This window comes from Lathyrus oleraceus, chromosome 3 (genome assembly GCF_024323335.1).
Source record: "Lathyrus oleraceus cultivar Zhongwan6 chromosome 3, CAAS_Psat_ZW6_1.0, whole genome shotgun sequence".
Lineage (NCBI taxonomy): Eukaryota > Viridiplantae > Streptophyta > Magnoliopsida > Fabales > Fabaceae > Lathyrus > Lathyrus oleraceus.
In genome coordinates, this window is record NC_066581.1 from 91,460,243 (window position 1) to 91,480,886 (window position 20,644).

General features: G+C 39.4%; 1 long non-coding RNA gene across 5 annotated transcripts; it reads right to left on the bottom strand.

Moving 5' to 3' along the window:
- Positions 1 to 14,381: 14,381 nt before the first annotated feature.
- Positions 14,382 to 17,835, bottom strand: LOC127125564 (uncharacterized). Of its 5 annotated transcripts, XR_007804743.1 has the most exons (7): positions 16,736 to 17,833; positions 16,203 to 16,517; positions 15,951 to 16,049; positions 15,817 to 15,883; positions 15,445 to 15,731; positions 14,919 to 15,347; positions 14,382 to 14,839 (listed from the first exon to the last, which is right to left on the bottom strand). It is a non-coding gene; the product is annotated as an uncharacterized LOC127125564 (long non-coding RNA). The 5 variants fall into 5 exon arrangements; XR_007804741.1 differs by having other exon boundaries at positions 15,817 to 16,184; positions 16,277 to 16,517; positions 16,736 to 17,834; XR_007804740.1 differs by having other exon boundaries at positions 15,951 to 16,517; positions 16,736 to 17,834.
- Positions 17,836 to 20,644: the final 2,809 nt, after the last annotated feature.

A 20,644-nucleotide genomic window follows, 5' to 3' on the forward strand; every position in this document is an offset into this window, starting at 1 on the left:
AGTGGTCAAAGTTTAGAACAAAATAAGTTCAGTCAAAGAAGATTTTGAAAAAGGGAGGGAGAGATTTTTGAAATTAAAGAAATGGGGAGAAGATGAAGAGATTAATCCTATGCACAAAATTAAAAGTTTAGAGTTGAAAAGATCTGACCAAATGGGTAGCAATCCAATAGACAAGAATGTTAATAGAAACCTAGAATTCCCTTGGACATTTAGAATCAAGCAACACAAAAATGCACAATTATATTATCTTGAAGAGCAAAGGCATCAAATAAAGATAGCCACATCCAAGCTTTAGCCATTCCAAGATCTTCTTTAGATTAGCCCATGTAATAGATGAATTCCACAAGTCACAGGTTCAAAATGACAGCTTCAAAATGATCATGTTGCAGATGAACTCAGAGGGATCTTGAATGATGTATCAGATGAAGTTTCAAATTGCAAACACTTGGTTTCACAGAAAGTTGGCATTGACCAAGTCCTTTAGCATATGAGTGTTGCCTAAGTTCTAAGTACATTCGTCCAAGATCAAGCCAAAAGTCTACACAAACGTTTTTTTTAGGGTTTTTGTTGTTATTATGTACATTAATGGTCAAAGACCACACAAATAAGCAAAATATACACAAACAAGATATATCACATAATATGGTCCAAATGGACAAAGTGAAAATTGCATTAACATAAACAATTAGAATGGTATGAATAATGGAAAATGAATAAAGGCTACAATTAAATGACATTAAAGTAAATGGCTTGAAATAAAACTTAGTTGTTAATGAGTTAGAAGTTAGTATTGTTTTGCTTTTGCTTTTCATTTTTAGACATTCTTTGGAGAACACTCAACCCACTTATCACAAGCATGGATCCTTGAGCCAAGACATCTTCCAAAGGAAGGAAAAAAGGCCAAGTTTCCACACAATACCATGAAAGAGGGGAGACTTACAATCTCACTAACTAGAATGATATGCCTTTTGTATCACAAATTTAGCGCTATGTTAAGCAATCATAATTGGACTTATATAGAAGTCACAACTATTTGAGGCCGGACAATAGAATTTTGGTGTTAATGCATGTTTGAGACATAGTATAACGGACTATCTTCATGAAACATACCACACACAAAAATAATATGCAAATGAGGTGGCCTAATCTCATCCATACTCATGTTAATTTTTCAATCAACTAGCTTTAGAACTTTGAGATATCATAGGCCAAATGAGATGAACGCATAAAGAATGGGAATGAGATGAAGAGGGAGGGGAATGGATCAAAACTCAGATTGATCAAAGGAGGACTTTTACCCAATTATATCATCCATTCATTTTGGGAGATGGAATGTACAATCCATCAATCCTCTAAATCCAATGATATTAACTTGACAAAGTCAAATCAACCTTGACCAAGGCCCAACAACAAGAATCAAACTCAAACAAATCATCACAATTGGTCAACAAAATTATTTGGCATTTATTCAAATAAAAAGACTAAAAATAATGCATTAAATTAAATATGGTTTGTCAAATTCCTAAAACCTCATCAAAACACCAAAGAAATGGCCATGAGATTTATCATAAGTCAAACAAGGTCAAAGGACCTGGGAGAAAAAATTTCAGAATTTTTAAAGACTTAAAAGTATTTTTAAACAATTAAAAATAATCACAAAATCAATTAAATCATGAAAAATATTAATAATGATCCAAAAAATAATTTTAATTCAGAATATGAGAGAGGAAATAATTTGAAAAGTTTTGGTGAAACTCTCTTATTTTTTGGATCAATATTAAAATTATAATGAATTAATGAAAAAAAAAAGGATTAAAATGAAAATCAGAAAATAGCAAAAAATGTGAGCCACTTGATCTCCCTCATTAATTGAGGTGGCAGATCAAGTGGCCTAGAACGCACATTCCATGATGCGCGCTAGTCAACTCATTCACACGCCTGGTATTCACAATGGACGCGTGAGATTAAAACGTTTTGGAATGATCATGTGACTCAAAACTTATCCAGCACACCACCGGCGCTGGACCTCCGGCCACCTTCTCAAGCAAGGCTCACCGGACTGGTTCAGTCATCACCATCACATAAATGAAAAAGGAGGACATGATCTGAAAGAAAAAATGGCGTAGAGCATGAATCTGACCTTAATTTTAACTAACTCCACATATATAGAAAAATATGAGGAGTTGCATTTTAAGGTGTGTCAACTGAGTTGCTTCGATTTGACCTCTAAGCAACTCAATCTTCTTGCCTACATTGGTGGGACTTCAGACAACCAAAGATCCGAGAGAATTTAGTAGAATTGAGAGAGAATCTAAGAGATGAAGTTTTCTGAAAACTATCTTCAATGCTATGCAGTTCTTGATATTGCTTGCTCCAAACACAATCTGATCACACTTGAAAAGCTAGCAGGAAGTGATTAGAGAGGTTGCAAGGCTTTGGATCCTTGAGTTCTTGAATCTACAACAGTTGAGATTCAAACTCAAATTTCAAATTAAATTTTATCAAGTTTTCCTTTGAAATGAGAGGATTTTAATAAGGGGAAAAGCTGGCGCGCAAGGTCTGTCTCAAATGAGCACAGAGGTCCTGTATTTATAGCATGAATGAATGATATTTGTACACTTTAAATTTTGTCCAATTTTAGCAATGTTGATGGCACGAGTACATGGGCATGTGCAGGCCCATGATGCAATGCAAAAAGGTCCAAAATGATTCCAAATGAAGTCTGAATGGAAGCTTGATTGGCAAGGCAAAGTGAACTGAAGTTTTGAAGTTTGATTCTTTCCAATTATGCAGCCTTGTTAAAGCCATGCGCAGACCTAGCAAACCTCATCCAAAATGCATGAACTTGGGTTCTTTGGAAAGCTTAGATCAAGGGAACAAGTTTGATGTTCAACACTTTTTAATTTGGAGCTTGGAACATGGAGAATTTTGAGGTGGATGTTTGGAAATTTCAACATGTTGAAATTTTTTCTAAGTGTCAAGCCATATATCTCAATATTCCACCTTGCTTAACTTTTTATGTGAGCTTCAAATGAGAAAAGTGTCTTCATAAAAGTTGTAAATATTTCAAATACCTTCAAAATGGTCAAATATTTCATGTCATTTGGATTTACAATGATAGAGTTATGCATTTTTGAAGTTTGGAAAAATCACTTGTTCAATGGTATAAGTAAAAAATGACCTATAATGTAACCTCATATCACATGCTCATAAAAGTTGAATTAGATCTCACTCCAAACATCAAAGTTGAATTAGACATCTTGAATTTGATTGTGAAACTTGGAAATCTTTCATATCATAAAAATTGAGCAAGTTATGGCCTTGGGAAGTTGACTTTCAAATTAGGGTTTAGAGAAAATGACCTATAATGTTTCAACATAGAAAATGATTTTAAAAGAAAAAATAGCTCTAGGTCTCAACATGAAAGTTGTTTGGAATGTCATTTAGAGTAACTTTTCTCTTGGAATAATTTTGATATGGTGAAAATTGTAGGAGATGGGGTCTAGGGAGACCCAGTTTTGATCAGATGAATTCATCTGGCCAACCACCATCAACCAAGTTGCTAACCTTCAGCTCTTTGGACTTTCTTGGCTCATGGTAGATCATATATGAATAAGATGATGAGTTTTGAAATGTCCCTTGAGAAATTTGATAAATTGGTGAGATAGCTTGTTGGAGAAGTTACTTAAGATACCCAGTCAAACTAGGGTTTCCAAGGCAAATCACTTCCAAACTCTTGAAGAAAACTTGATCAATATAACATGTAGTAATCAATGGAACTCATATATGATGCTCATAACCATTCTTGGATCAATTCATGGTTGTGCTCTTTGTCATGAGGGTCTTAAACCCTAGATATGAACTTGATAGATCAATGGAGATCATGCCCTACCTACAAAAAAAGTTAGGCAAATGCAAAGACATATTTTTGGTGTTTTGGTTAGTAAAATGATAACATACAAGTATGATACAATCACATGGTGCTTGGTGATCCCCTCCCAAAACAAACCCAATGAAATATGGGTAAGGAGGATGCCAAGGTATGGTCCCAATGCTAATGCTTATGATGAAATTGCATGAGGGATCTTAGGGTCAAATTTGGGGTCTTACAGATACGAGTTGTCTTACTCAACTATCCAAGTAATCGTCATCCATTCAAAACACCTTAATTATTATCAAATCCTTTCATAATTAAGGATAAAAAGGGAGATGGTCTAGAGCTTTCGATTCCTCTCCTCGACTATTAGGATACGAGTTGTCTTACTCGACTATCCGAGTATTTGTCGTTCATTTAAAACTCCTTAACTATTATCAAACCCTTTTGCAATGAAGGATGAAAAGGGAGATGGTCTAGAGCCTTCGATTCCTCTCATCGACTATTTGGATATGATTTGTCTTACTCGACTATCCGAGTAATCATCATCCAACAAAAATATCTCAAACACATCAAATCTATCTTTTTCCTCGCCCACGTGCGATCGAAACCAATCAAACCAAACATTCAACATATTAACTCAACTTGTCACCCCCGTGTGATCAAAACACTTTTCAAAAAGAACATTGTTTAATCCCTTCTAACGCGCACAACAAACTAGTGCTTAAGACTTCACCGAGAGTAAACAAGCCAACATTTAGCCTTTAGAACATAATCTAAACAATTATTTAGTAAAAGACACCAACAAACCGTAGTCCTCGAACTACGAATGCTCTGACTTCCTTATTGCACTATAAGGATACGTAGGCACGAGATTGCGAGATCTTGGCGAGCACACTAATAAAAAACCTCCATTTCCCCCCTTCTGAGGTTTCCATCCATCTCTTTTAGATATTCTTATCACTCAAAGAAAACAAACAACATAAACTAACATTCAAATTGAAAATTAGAACTAAAAGGTTCCCATTGAGTACAACAGATGTGAGGGGTGCTAATACCTTCCCCTTACGTAATCAACTACCGAACCTGAATATGGTTGCAATGACCATTATTCTATTTTCTAAAGGTTTTATCGATATTTTCCTATTCCTTCATTGGGATAAATAAAGTTCGGTGGCGACTCTGTTCGAACTAATTTTTTCCGCGACCATCGTGAGGAATCATATTTTTCGAGATGCGTCAGATGGAGACTCTGCTGGGGATATGCTCCAAGCAAGAGAGAGTCAAGCCTAACTTAGTTAAATTTCCATTTGAATGTACCGTGTTTGTCTGTTATCTTTATTTTGTTATTATTATTCTGTTGTAATTATTGTTTTGTGATTTATTGATTTATTCTTATTTTTATATTGGGGTTCTCTGATTATTGGCTCTTTATGAGATAGACTCTATACCCGAGTCTGAGAAAAACCATAGGATTAAGATGGTGTTTGTGTAGTAGAGGCCCACAAGGAGCCTTCCTTGTTTGGGATGATACGAAGACCCCGTCTAGAGTAGATCCTCTTGAGATATTATTATCCGATGAGCCTTTGTCACGAAGATGGCATTCTCAAGTTGGATCAGTGACTCTAGGGACCTTTTAACCCGTTCCATCTCCGGTGGTTGTGTAGTATTAACCTACGAGATTTCAGACTTGTTGGGTTAATACGAAAGCCTCAATCATATGAGATCCCTTGGACGTATTACTATGTTACAATAATATTTCCAACCTCGATCTATGACTCTGAGAACCTTGTTAGAACCTTGGACTCGAGAGTTGTGTAGTATAATCCCCAAGGAGTCTTCCTTGTTGGGACAATACGAAGACCTCACCTAGACGAGATCATCTGAGGGTATTACTGTTCGACGAGCCTTCATCATGATAGTAATGTTCTTAAGAAGGATCCATGACTCTGGGAACCTACCAACTGTAGAGCCTACCTATGGGGTTCCATTAATCAGAGATACCAAGTTATTTACCCGTTGTTCTGACCAACCTGTAAACTTACTTATTCCAGTGATCTAGAACATTGCATCACATTTCATGCATCGACATTCCATTAGCATGCATGTCATTTTTCAAATAAAAAAAACTCATCACGTCCTCTTGTCCATTACCAGCAGGCTGATTTCCCGACACTCGTATTGAACCCTTGGGAGCTACTAAAAGACAAAGGAGCACTGGGATCATAATCAAGTTGAGATAAAAATGGATATGAACAACATGAAAGGCAAGATAGACCAGATGTTGGAAGCTAGGCTAGCCCAGTCAAAGAATAATTTTCAACATGGTGTCACAGAGAATGTTGGTTCCTCATCAGGCTTTACCATAATTACCAACCCAATGTATGATCCTCTTCCTGACTATAATCCTCTACAAGTGAATACTCCTTCTCAATCCCAATTGATTCCATTGACCAATCCTGATGTTGAAAGGATTCATGCCCTTGTGGAGAGAGTCCGAGCAATGGATGTGAATGACAATTTTAGGCTCGATATGGGTTTAGTGCCAGACCTAGTGATCCCTTCGAAACTTAAATTACCTAACTTCGAGAAGTACAAAGGGATAACTGTCCAAGGCACCATTTGGTGATGTTCTTCCGAAAATGGCATCACATACTCATAATGACAAGCTGATGATTCACTATTTTCAGGACAGTTTGATTGGAGCATCGTTGAGCTGGTATATGAAATTGAAAAGAGTCCATGTTCGGTCATGGGAAGACTTAGCCAATGCCTTTTTGAAGCAGTACAACTACAACTTGGACATGGCTCCAGACCGAAGGCATATGCAAAGCTTATCACAAAAGAGCAACAAATCTTTCAAATGCTATGCACAACGATGGAGAGAATTGGCAGCCCAAGTGCAACCACCACTCTTGGATAAGGAATTGGTTGACTTGTTTATGGATACCTTGCAGAGTCCTTACTTTGAAAGGATGGTAGGTAATGCGTTATCAAACTTCACCTACTTAGTGACAATTGGAGAACGCAACGAGAGTGCCCTAAAAAGCAGAAGAATCCAAGGCGCCTCGAGTAGCCAAGCTAGTCAGACAGAATCCCTTAACAATTCCCAAAAGGAAGAAGAGGATGAAACCAATGCAGTCATAACAGATGTTGGGTATTCTCATAGTGCACCAGCAAGACCTTATGATCCCTTATCTTTTCAGCGGGCACCCGCTCCAACACCACGCTATCCTTATGGGAAACCAGCAATGCCTAAAGCACTATTCAAGCAACCATGGACTGCTCCTCATACAAATCAAAGATCTTGTGGTCAAGGATATCAAAATCAACATCTAAACCAGCATAGGCCTCAAAACAATATGGAAAGAAGGGATGATCCTCTCGATCCAATACCTTTGTCGTATAGTCAACTTCTGCCATATTTGATGCAAAGCTCGTTGGTGGAGCCCAAGTCTCTCAGGCCATTGTCGAAACCATACCCACCAGGGTATGATCCTGATGTGCAATGTGGATATCATGCTGGATCAATAGGGCACTCGACTGAAGACTGCAACACTTTCAAAGCCAAGGTTCAATAATTGATTGATAAAAAGTACATATCCTTTACATAAGGAAGCCTGTTGGTACATGTCAACCTCTCACCCAAATGAGTTTGAAGACTTCATGGAGTGCCTTCTAAGAGCCAATGGTTCATGCAAAAAGACATCCTCAACATTGAGAATCTTTGGACATTTTTATCATTGCATTTGTAATTTCTTTGTTGATTAAATGCTCCTTGTTTTTAAAATTTGTTGTCTTTAATGGTAATATTAATGAAGTAATGACGCATGTTTTGAACCAATTATATCGCATTCTCTCATTTTTCTTTTCTTATTTAAAAAAACAAAAATACATCCATGTTCTCTGCCTCACCTTCTTTGTCAAACTGTTATTTTAGCAATATTGTAGGGAGGATGACAAAAACAAAATACCCATAATTGCTGACTATATGCTTTCAGATAAGATCTTGTTGATGATGTACAAGCATTGCTTTAAATTCCCAAACACTGGAGAGATAAGGATTTAATCCCTAATCAATCACTTTGAGCCTAGAAGTAGGTGTTTCTTTCGTATCTATAAACCTTTATGCTTAACCCGGGGCAGGGTAGTGTTCAGTTAACTTGACTACGTATTCAAAACTACAAGATGAAACATCCCGTCTAAGGATCAACCATATGCCATTCTTCGTACACATCCAGACGTGTCGAAGGAACCATGCAAAATAAAAATTATAACGGTTGTTCTTCAATGACCATTGACTTGGCAGTCACAACCTATCAAAAATAAAATCAAAGAAAATCCCGCTAAGTCGAACACCCAAGAGGCGACTTAGGAAAAAATTAGGGCAATCCCGGTGGACCAAAAGCTTCAAAAGTAGTCTAGGCAAAAGTTAGGGATCAATAAAATTAAAAGCAAAGGAGGTAATAAAATCCTCAGTAAAACCAAAACAAGATTCAGCGACCACCATACCAAAATCAAAGGGTCACCGACATACAAAAAATAAAACAAGGTGACTGCCATTTCAAGAGACCTTGAATCATCATCTTTATCCTTACACCTTCAAAACTCTCTTAAAAAGACGAATGTGTATGTTGAATTAACTAAACATGGGATTGGAGTTTACCAATAAGATGGGTGGGTATAAAAACAATTTTGAGCCTTATATCCTTTATTTCAAAAACCGTGAACCAAGCCACGTTACAACCCTTAAAAGACATGATTTAAGCAAGGTTATTTCTGAAAGCATACTACAGCAAAGCTGCGTAAACTGACTCCCCAAGATTTGCTAATCTTTTACTTTTGTATAATCTTCTTGTTGTATCCTTCGCATTGTTAAATTGGTATTATGTTTGGATTAATGGTCCATTCGTCGCACACTACCACATCATTTTAATAATAATTCTTTTCAAAACCTGCATGAGTATCACACTAAAATTACCATTTTTGAATGAACAATTTTAATTTCAATTCAGTACTTGACATTGTAAGACCCCAATTTTGACCCTAAGATCCCTCATGCTATCTCATCATATGCAATGGCATTGGGATCATACCTTGGCATCCTCCTTACCCCTCTTTCATTGGGTTTGATTTGGGAGAGATCACCAAGCACCATGTGATTGTGTCATACTTTGTATTTTATTATTTACTAACCAAAATACCAAAAATGTGTCTTTTCATTGGCCTAACTCTTTTGTAGGTAGGACACATGATCACCATTGATCCATCAAGTTCACATCTAGGGTTTAAGACCCTCATTGCTAAGAGCTCAACCAAGGAATGATCCACAATGGCTCTAAGCATCATATATGAGTCCCAGTGATCTCTACATGTTATTTTGATCAAGAATTCTTTAAGAGTTTGGAGTTGGTTTGCCTTGGAAACCCTAATTCATCTAGGTATCTTGAGTAACTTCTTCAACAAGCTTCTTCACCAATTGATCAAATACTTAAAGGGACACTTCAAATTTCATCATCTTATGCATATATGATCTCCCATGAGTCCAAAAAGTCAAGAGAATTGCAAGTCAGCAAGATGGTTGATGGTGGTTGACCAAAAGAGTTCATCTAATCAAAACTGAGTTCTCTAGACCCTATCTCCTACAATTTTCATCATATGAAAATGATTACAAGAGAAAAAAGTTACTCTAAATGATATTAAAAACAACTTTCATGTTTAGGTCTAAAACTAATTTTGCTTGGAAAGTCATTTTTTATGTTGAAACATTATAGGTCATTTTGTCTAAACCCTAATTTGAAAATCAACTTCCCAAGGCCATAACTTGCTCAACTTTTATGAGACGAAATATTTTCAAGTTGCACAATAAAATTCAAGATGTCTACTTCAACTTTTATGTTTGGAGGAAGATCTAATTAAAATTTTATGAGCATGCGATATGAGGATACATTATAGGTCATTTTGGACCAATACCATTGAACAAGTGATTTTCCTCAACTTCAAAAATGCATAACTCATTCATCCCAAATCCAAATGAGGTCAAATTTGTGACTATTTTAAAGAGATACAACTTTTATGAAGACACTTTTCTCATTTGAATCTCACATAAAAAGTTATCCAAGGTGGAATAGTTTAACATATGGCTTGACACTTAGAAATATTTTTCACATGTCGAAAATTTCAAAACTTCCACCTCAAAATTCATCGTGATACAAGCTCCAAATGGAAAAGTGTTCAACATAAGATTTGTTCCCCTTGATCAAACCTTCCCAAAGAGTCCAATTTCATTCATTTTGGATAAGGTTTGAGGGGTTTGCGCATAGCTTGAACATGGTTGTATCAGTTGGCAAGAGTCATTCTTCAAACATCAATATACTTTTGCCTTGCATCACAATTCTCATTGAGACTCAATCTCACTTGCATTTGGATCTAATTGATTTACTTCATGGGCCTGTACATGCCCATGCAAGCGTGCACTTCACATTACCAAATTTGGACTAATTTTCAAAGGTGCAAATTTCACTTGCATTTGCTATAAATAGAGGTCCTTTGCATCAGTTTGAGGACCCCTGGGCGCCATCTTTTCCTCCCACATTTGAAACCCTCTCAATTGAAAGGAAAACCTGCGAAATTTCACTTGAAATTTGAGTTTGAATCTCATTGTTTGGAGATTCAAAAACTCTAGGATCCAAAGCCTTGTACCATTCCTAATCCACTTCTGCAAACTCCATAAGCAAGATCAAACACGAATTGAAGCAAGAGAGATCAAGTTCTGCACAACATTGAAGGTATTTTTCCAGAGTTTTCTTCTCTTTGATTCTCTCTCAATTCTCATCAATTCTCTTGGGTCCTTGGTTGTCTGAAGTCCTACCAATGTAGGCAAGAAGATTGAGTTGCTTTAAGGCCAAATTGAAGCAACTCAGTTCATGCACCTTGTCGCAACCAGAAAAATACAGTGAGCGAAAAAACAATCGGCGAAAGAAAATGACAGAAGAGTCGCCACCGTGCGTTATTAATCCCAAAGAAGGGAAAGGAAACGCTTGAAGTAAACCTGGAAAAAGGAAAGGACAAGACTGGGTCTCGCAACCAAATCTTGGGTTCGGGAGTCAGTTATGCGAAGGGAAGGTATTAGCACCCCTACGCATCCGTAGTACTCTACGGGATCCACTTTTGTAGTTCTTGTCTAAAGGGTGTGAGTTTATCTTGTGCTGTTTACCAAAAAAGGGGTTAAATGAAAATGACTCGCACGGATGTCGTATCCACTGCATACGTATCTCATGTGAATATGAGAATCAGAGTCTTCGTAGCTCGGCTGACCTATGGGTTGGGGGGATGTGTTCTCACTAAGACATCGCGTCTTATGCCCACGTATCTCATCTGGAATGAGAATCAGAGCAAGCCGTAGTTCGGCTAACTACGGGGTTATGGATTGGGTTTTGGACGAACGACGTTACTACGCAATCTACCGGATGCTCGACCTTTGGAGACTTACTCACCTGTAGTAGAAGGAGTAAACGTGTGTTTAGGAGAAGAAAAACCAATGAAGGGTTAGGGTTTGGGATGCTCATGCAAAAAGGTAGTCCTTGACGAAGGAACCGCGCTACCTGCGGGGATACGAACACATACAAAACAAACATGTATAAAGTAAATGTGCCAATAGGGCAATCAGAATAAATCTCCCAAATGGTATCGCACAAGCAAAGTGGAATATCCAGCGAGTTATCCCTGCAAAAGTCATGTGAGCCTTCACAAAAACTCAACAAAAGGGTTAGTGAAACAAGATAAGGATTAGGAGAAAACATACTATGACAAACGTAAATCAGATTAGAGCAAACAGTATGGTTTTTCATGTATAACAGTATGGTTTCAGAAACCTCAAACCCTGTGGCATACACTTCAGAAATTAAACGATTAAGCATTCAACGCATTATTTATACATTCATACATAATACATCACACATTTAGAACATTCAAATTGAAGGCGTAAAATAATGGGAATAGGGCAAACCTGATTGGAGAGCTTGATTGAAATTGAGTTGCACCCGTGAGGTTTACAAAACAATCTTTAGGGTTTATGTGAGGCAGAGGTGATTATGTGCAGTTGAGTTCCCTTCAGGGTTTGGAGGCTGCTCTGAGTTCTCTGTAAGACAATCTCTCACTATCTTTTTCCCAGAAAGGGTAATAGGAATAGAATGTATATTTGTTTCACTGAAACTCTAGTGGGGAAACAGAAGAAGGTTAAAGTCTTTTCTGCTTAGTGTCGCAACCTGAAAAATACAGTGTGCCAAAAAACAACCGGCGAAAGAAAAAGACAGAAGAGTCGCCACCGTGCATTATTCATCCCAAAGGAGGGAAAGGAAACGCTCGAAGTAAACCTGAAAAAGGATAGGACAAGACGGGGTCTCGCAACCAAATCTTGGATTCGGGAGTCGGTTATGCGAAGGGAAGGTATTAGCACCCCTACGCATCCATAGTACTCTACGGGATCCACTTTTGTGGTTTTTGTCTAAAGGGTGTGAGTTTATCTTGTGCTGTTTACCAAAAAAGGGTTGAATGAAAATGACTCGCGCGGTTGTCGCATCCACTGCATACGTATCTCATCTGAATATGAGAATCAGAGTCTTCGTAGCTCGGCTGACCTATGGGTTGGGGGGATGTGTGCTTGCTAAGACATCGCGTCTTATGCCTACGTATCTCATCTGGAATGAGAATCAGAGCAAGCCGTAGTTCGGCTAACTACGGGGTTATGGATTGGGTTTTGGACGAACGACGTCACTACGCAATCTACCGGATGCTCGACCTTCGGAGACTTACTCGCCTGTAGTAGAAGGAGTAAACGTGTTGCTTTGGGTTTTAGGGTTTGGGATGCTCGAGGGCAAACAGGCAGTCCTTGACGAAGGAACCGTGCTACATGTGGGGATACGAATACAAAACACAAAACATGTATCTCAAAGTAAAATGCCACCAAGGGGCTCAAACATTGCCTCCTATCGAGGTCTTCCAACTAAGAAAGCGATAAAGTACGAGAAAAGGAAAAAATTACCACACGGATAAAGATCCGAAGCTATAGCAGTTAAAGGGGCAAGAAACCCTGAAATGTCTCCAGCTAGACCGTCAAAGGAAATCAGTCAACACGAATAATCAGAATAAAACTCCAGGGGGTATCCCACAAATAAAGTAGGAAACCACGCGAGTGTCTCTGCAAAAGCCATGTGAGCCCTCACAAAACTCGACAAAGGGTTAGAGCAGCAGGATGAAATCAAGAGAAAACAATGCCATGGAAACACAAGACAGGTTAGAATAAACAAAATAGGGTAACCCAGAGTTGCCCCTAAATCAAAATGTAACCACATGAATAATTCCATCAAAATTCACAAAAGGCTCACAAAAAAGGTATCAAATTCACCCATAATACCTCATACATTTAGAGCATTCAAATAAAAGGCATAAAGATGATGGATATAGGGCAAACCTGATTGGAGAGCTTGATTGAAATTGAGTTGCACCCGTGAGGTTTACAAAACAATCTTTAGGGTTTATGTGAGGCAGAGGTGATTCTGTGCAGTTGAGTTCCCTTCAGGGTTTGGAGGCTGCTCTGAGTTCTCTGTCAGGCAGTCTCTCACTATCTTTTTCCCCAGGGTTCTTCTCTCACTATCTTTTTCCCAAACATGGTAATAGGAATAGAATGTATATTTGTTTCACTGAAACTCTAGTATTTATAGCCTAATAATGGTAGCTTAGTGGGCTTTTGAGAGAGGTCCAAGTTTTCTTTTATTTATTTATTTAACTATTTATTTAATTATTTATTTAATTATTTATTTAATTATTTATTTAATTATTTATTTATTTAATTAATTAATTAATTTTTTTTTTGTTTTTTCGTTTTTCGTTTTTTTTTTCCAGGAAAAATGAAGGGTAAATTTTGGGGTATTACAGCTGCCCCTATTCAATCAACTAGAGACCTGGAAAGAAGATAGTGTAGCACCTCAAATTTGCACCTCCCATTTGTACATTCATTTCATTTCTAGATTATTAACATTTGCATATCATCATGAGCATGCATTTCATCTACATAAGCAAGGTTCAACACAAGATGGCAGTGACTTGAATTCAGAGCTTTATGTTTACACCTAGTGGAAACTAGGATTTCTCAGTGAATTCGGGGTGGCCCCAATCGAAGCCTAGCGTGGAGATGTTTGGGTATGATGCTTAAATCTGGTGTCAATGGTGGTTACTGGAGGGATCAAGACACTGATTTAAAGGCCTTTACTTGGTCATGGTTCCATACCCTAATCAGGTCGAACTCCTATATTATAGCCTCCTAAGCCTAGTTCGGCTGGTACATCGTCATTCAAGCTATCATTGGAGTCCATGTCAAACCTATTCGTTTAAAAGTTCAAGTGAATGCAAGGATCATGTTCAGATCCACAAAGTCATTTATTTCAATCTTTTTCTCAAGCATGTCCATACAATGATTCTCATACAAGATTCCATATCCAAGCTCACTCCATTCATGAATATCAATTTCCATTACAAAGGATAAAATATTCATTACAAAAAAAAGAAAACAAGATAAACACAAAATGTGAGGTGTTGACCAAGGTTGACCTTGGTCAACGGTTGACTTTTTGGTCAACTTTGACCAAAGTCAACCCCATCCCAAAAAAATCCTAAGTCCATAATCTCTGATCCTAACCCTATGTCTCAGCCCTATGTGGATCCTTGGTTTGACTTTTGTGACTTCAAAAATTCCACTGTTATGCCGTGCCAGGTCCAACCCTTTACTTAGCCATGTTTGCTCCTCCATACCACCATGACCGGCATGACAAATAGTAACAAATCAGAATTGAACCATGGCCATGATACAAGAAACCGACATGAACTGATACTGAACTCATTCACGGAATGTTCCGCAAGTAGACCTGCAACCAAACAGCAGCGGTAACCTGCAGAATCATTTCCACCCTGCCATGAAAGATTGCAAAGTATTAGTCAGCATAAAAGTTGGTATACTGCTCTTCTTGAACAAACTAATGACAAGTACCAGAAGAAAACATTGCCCGCATTAGCTTCTGTTGAAAGATTCCTGTTACATGAGCAGAATAGGACCACAGAAGAGCCTAATATCGCACCTAAACCTTTTTCTGCTGATGTCGGATAACAATAACAGCGCTGGTGGTACTCTTTTGAACGCAGTTTCCGAGTCTGGTGAGCATACCAAACCGGCACAGCATGTTGCACTTGTTATTGTAGTGTCTTCGGCTGCATCGCTACTGGCTGGACAGGTGGGTACAGATGTGGGAGTTAAACCAGTTGAGCAGCATGTAACTCAAACCACGATAGTAACGGCCGATGGGAATGCATGTGCGAAACGCGAAACATGAGACCTGGACAATCAAAATGCAGATGGCAAATTACGAGCTCGCAAACAATTAAGCACATTCCAAATAACGGTGGATCACATGAAACATATCTGCAAAATAAACAAGGAGTAAAGCTAGTCAGATTGAAGAAAATGCTGTACTAGAGATAGCTGATCATCAAGATGTCAGTGTTACTAGAAACATCACCGAAACAATCCTTTCAGGCGATTCTGTGGCAGTTGGTTCTGTTTCTACTCACAATGCTGAAGTTGCTGCTGGACAGGCTTGGAAACCTGCTCCAAGTGTCAAGGCCAAGTCTTTATTAGAAATTCAGCTGGAAGAACAGAGAAAGGCACAGACAGAAACACTTGTATCTGATGTTGCTGCTTCTGTCAATTCCGTGAGTTTGGCAACGCCCTGGGCTGGGGTGGTATCATATCCAGACTTGGTTAAGGTATCTGGTGAAAGTCACGCGGGAGACACTACAGAATATCCTGTTAATTCTCAAACTTCTCAGAATATGAAGAGCAAGAAAAGTCCCTTACAGGACCTGTTGGCAGAAGACAGAGTAATAGAGACCTTGTAGAAGATCATCAACTCAGAATCATCATAAGTTGGCGTTCAACATGCATAGTAGCATCACAACCTGAAGTAATCAATCAGAAACATAAGCTAAAATACCAACCATGTGAATCTACGGCAAATTCTCTTACCTATGTGCAGGTGTGGGATAATAGCTTCGTCATGTTGACATTTTACTGGCAGCAGGTAATTCAGCTCACAAAAGCATCCCAATCAAGCCAAGTGAAATCCTGCAGTAAGCCAAGGCAGAACAGGGTCAAGAAGAAAGCACACAAACCTTTCCATCAAGTCTACTGCGGAATCTTGTGATTGTCGCTTGCACCAGAGCTAAATCAGTACAAGGACACCAACATGGATTGAACACCCTGCTGAATAAAACGTACCATTCCATTACCGGCAGCATACACACCCCACAATAATGCTACAACAATCCGAGGCGGTGCAAGAGGGATCAAACCTGCAGCCGTGCTCAAACGAGGCCTTACGAATCGGTTTTCAGCACAAACGGCAACGTCTGTCTAAGGCTAGCTCCGGATCTAGTAGCATAACAATCCTGCACTGCGACAGGGCGAAGCTTGCATCAAGACGCTAAACTTAGCACCGAGCAATAACGGCAACCGACGGGGGCTTGCAATGAATTTGCTTGTGTTGATACAATGTATATTAACCTTGACACTACACCAAACTGAACACGAATCCTGCACCATAGAAAATATCTAAGCAAGTCACAACAAGCCAATGCAGTTCAGTTCAAATCAATGAGTTTCAAAATAATATGCAGTTCAGGAAGTTAAGCAACAGTCCAAATCAGTTTGGTTCAATAACAAGTTATCCACAGTTGGATCAAAGAAATTAAAGCAAAGGGATTAGAGAGTGAACTGGTGTCAAAACACACGTGACTTAATTCAAGACTCACCTTCACTTAAGTGCCAGCTGGACGAATGAGATTGAGCCACCCAAATCTGATTCTCCAATTTGCCCCTTGGATCAAGCCTATATAAGAGGCAATCATTGCCAATCATTGGGTTCGAACGATTTTTCCCTGATTCCCAGAAGCTTCTGCACTCAATCCTCACCTTCAGCACACGCTCATCCTCCATTGTTGTGGGAGCTTCATCATCCGAAGCTCCACACGGCAGAGCTAAGCCACCACTTCAACCTCCTCTTCCACCTCGGTTCTTCAACCACATTCACTGTACCAACCTCCGATCATCCTCGTAGAATCTTCAACCACCGTAACCGATTCACGACACCTTCACCGTCAACAATCAACATCTCACCGGAATCGCTCCAAGAAAGGTAGAAGAAGAAGAGCATTGAATACAAGTGGAGGCGAAGCTCGCGGCAAGGAGAAATTCTAACCGAATTCAAGAAGATTGCAAGCACTGAAACAGAAGGAAGAAGAACGCGGCGACACATCAAAACCGATCCATTCGTAGCCGTCGCCGATCCGTCCTCCCGTCGTCATCGCCGGTGAGTTGTTGTTCTTCTTTTTCGTCGTGCTCGAGTAATTTGTTGATGCCGTTGCGATTCGGCTCCGTAGATTAGGATAGCTGATGTTGTTGATTTCGTAAGTTTGAGTAGTTGATTGTTGATGGTGGATGGACGCGAATCGCGTTAGACTGTTGAACGATCCGAGATGGTGAAGTGTCCGCGAACAGCGATGTTTGCTGGTGAATGTCAGGGTGATGACGAATGTGATGTTCGCATGGAGTTTTCTTTAAGCACTTTGTCAACGGCAAGCGCTTCCTTTGCCTGTGTAGCTTTTGCGAAAAAGCGCGTTTGGTGAATTCTTCTTGGACTTCACCTATACGCTTCCTCACATGTGTATTTCTATGTTCCAGATGGTTAGATGCTGATTAGAAGGATTAGGATTATGTAGAAGCATTAGATCTCAGATTAATAGGCTAGTTAATTAGTTCTTAGGACTTTAATTAGGTATTAAAATTTGGTCTTAGAGCTAATTAGTCACTAGAACTAAACAGAGTTTTAGGAATTATCAAACTTAGATTTTCCATAAAGAAAAACATTTGAAGTAGTATTAAAGATTAATTTTAGGATTAATTGTGGACCATTAGAAATACTGTTGATTTAGAATTAATTCTAGGATTAGTCTAAATAGATTTTAGAAGCTAATTAGAATTTTAGTTAATGATAGAAGTCATTTGAAACATTAATTTTAGGATTAGAGTTAAATAATCTCTTAGGAGTTTTGTTTTAGAATAATTAGAATAGTATAGAATTTAATTGCTCTAATTAGAACTTTCATAAATAGAAATTTAATTCAAAATTACCCCCTAACTGTGGAATGACTATTTTGCCCCTAGGCTTAGAAATAATTCAATCTTGCATGCTTTCTTAATTTTAGGACGTGTTAGTATTTGATTAAGTGAGCTTCACGTGGAGTTTGAGCTTCTACTTTGGATTTTTCTATCCTCTTTTGACCCTAGGCTTCGACCTAGTGGTTCGGACTTATCATTTGAATTGTGATTTCAGGTTCAAAAATACATCTCCATGAGTGATGATGCTCCTTCATTTGAGCTTAACCATTTGTTGTTGTTGGCTAACAATTGTGTGTTTTGTAGGCCTTAATGGGGGATTCACTTGTGTTCATGGATCGCTCATTGTTGTCTGATTGGATTTGTCTGTTTGTGTGATATTGACTGTTGATTGTTTGTGTGAATTGTGTACTGACTGGTTAGCTATTTACACAGGTACTTTAGTTGCTCAGTTCCTTGTGAACTTTTGCTTTGCTTTGCTAAGCAATTTGCACCGAGGTATGACGTTTCTGACTTCATGTAGTCTGGAGACCCGGCTGTTACCGGGCCGGGCAAAACTGTCTGAAGTCCTCCTTAAGAGGCAATGCTTGTGTATGTTTATATTTGTCCCAAGCAGGAAAAGTCCTCATTTGAGGCAATTGGTGGAAGGTAGGGATAAGCAATCTATCCCCCACTATTCTGTGAGTCTTCTCCTTGCTCCCATTACATGGTTGTAGCATTGAGATCCAAGCCCAAGATCTTGTACATTGTACAGTCGAGTCTATGTCCTGAGCATAGAAGGGTCCCCCCATTCTGGACCCACGCTCCCTTGTCTGATGCTCTCTCTGACTTGAGATAGAAGCAATGAGGCACACCCCTCATCACCTTTCATCTGGCTTCACCTTAGCCCCTCAATGGCAAGGTTAAGAGCTAATCTGACCCCGATACAGAGGCTTGTTTGTTGAGGTTGATATGACCCCTCGACTAAAGCCTAGCCCTGATGTTTGAGTCCCCTTGTTGGTGTGTTTATTTTATGCTGTATGTGTTTGTGATTGCTTTGTTTGCCTCTTTAGGTTTTAGTTCTGCTTGTCCTTGTGCAATAGGTTTGCGCTTGACTTGCTTCCTGTGCAAGTCAAGTCTGTGTGGCTTAACCCTTGTGTGAGCCATGTTTAGAGTTGTTTAGCCGAACTACGGCAACTCTGATTCTCATGTTCAGATGAGATACGTAGGCACGAGACGCGATGTCTTGCCGAGTTTGACTAACAACTAACACTAATTCTTTTCTCTCGCCCTCGTTGCGATTGAGACCTTCCCCTTCTCTTGCCCTAGTTGCAATCGAGACCCTTCTTCTTCCTGTGTCTTGTTGTGTGCTTGGAAGCTGATGTAAGTCCATCGAGTGGCATTCGGGTTCCAGCGTTAGTGCGTTTTTGGTTCGGATGCTGATGTAAGTCCAGTGGTTGGCATTCAGGCTCCACGTTTGCCTTTGCCTGTAGTTGTTTGTGTGCGTGTTAGCCGAGCTACGAATGCTCTGATTCTCCTTCGTCCAAAGGAGATACGTATGCATAGGATGCGATATCCTAGCGAGCATGTGTCGTTTCCCCAGTCCGAACTACTTAGACTCTGATGTCTATGCTTGATAGACTAAGTAGGCCCGGGATGCGATATCCTGCCGAGTCAGTCTTGTCTGTTTTCCTGTGTCTCTTTCAGCCTGTATAGATGTTTATTTGAGCAGTGTTTTTAGCAACCATTTTCCCTTCCTATTGTGCGTGGATCCCGTCGAGTACGACGGATGCGTAGGGGTGCTAATACCTTCCCTTCGCATAACCGACTCCCGATCCCATTCTCTTTGGTCGCGAGACCACGTCTTTTCCAGGTTTACTCTGAGCGTTTCCTTTCCCTCTTTTGGGATAAATAACGCACGGTGGCGGCTCTGTTGTTCTTGTTTTCCCGCCGGTTTTTCGCGTAATGCGACAGCTGGCGACTCCACTGGGGATATAATCTAGAGAAGTTGACCTGTGCTGGTCCTTCTTCCCTAAGCGAGTCTCTCCTAGCGCTCTCTAGGTTAGGGCTTTGGTTGCTTTTTGTTGTGTTATTTATTGCATCCATTGTTTATTGTTTGCATGTATTGTTTGCATTAATGTTTGCATTCATTCATATTCATCTGTTGTACTGGCTGTGTTTCTCTGTTTGGGGGTGGGAGTTCTATGAGGTAAAAGGCCCAATACCCAGGCTATGAGTGCAATCTAGGAAACCTAGGAATAGAGTGATTCATGGGAAGCGGGTGGTGTACGCCACTTAGCGGAACATTGATATCACGAGCAGTTCAGACTCTGATGGGGTATTATCGGTGCATACATCTGGTGTGCACAGGATGATATTCTTGAAAGGGTTGTTTATCCTGCGTTTCTCTCGACCTTACCCTGGCCTAGATGACACCCGTGAGTGGGGAGGGAATGATCATTTTAAACAGGTACAGATGGTGATTGTTGGTGACTGATGGTGACCGTTGGTGACTCAGTGTGTTCCTGTTGGTGACTCAGTTCCTCAGATTGGGTTCAGACGACAGT